This window comes from Penaeus monodon, chromosome 28, assembly GCF_015228065.2.
Source record: "Penaeus monodon isolate SGIC_2016 chromosome 28, NSTDA_Pmon_1, whole genome shotgun sequence".
NCBI lineage: Eukaryota > Metazoa > Arthropoda > Malacostraca > Decapoda > Penaeidae > Penaeus > Penaeus monodon.
This window is the reverse complement of record NC_051413.1, coordinates 33,548,461-33,548,736: the sequence shown is the minus strand read 5'-3', so window position 1 is coordinate 33,548,736 and position 276 is coordinate 33,548,461. Positions and strand designations below refer to the sequence as shown.

At 33.0% G+C, this 276-nt stretch overlaps 1 protein-coding gene across 1 annotated transcript in view; it reads left to right on the top strand.

Annotated features, from left to right (window-relative positions):
• Positions 1-276, top strand: part of LOC119591519 (sodium channel protein para-like) — a gene marked incomplete in the record, with an annotated part of 263,120 nt that overhangs the window by 190,506 nt on the left and 72,338 nt on the right.

The following is a 276-nucleotide window of genomic DNA, read 5'->3' as shown; positions in this document are numbered from 1 at the left end:
TTCCGACTAGATATAGCGATTTTAACTTCCGCAAAATATATCCCTGTTAAGTTACATTTTAAGTCATTGGCATCGCGATCAGCTAGAATTCCGTATGATTATCTTTGCATTTTACTCTGTCATCTTTCTTTATCTTCGTCCATGTCGATTATTCGTTTTTGATTTCGTTATCTTTTTTATATATTTTTTTATATATTTAACGTCAAAGTCATTCGTCACCGAATGCCTAGTTATTTTCCGTTATTTTGTTTCTTTGCCGTCCCTTTCCATCATCGA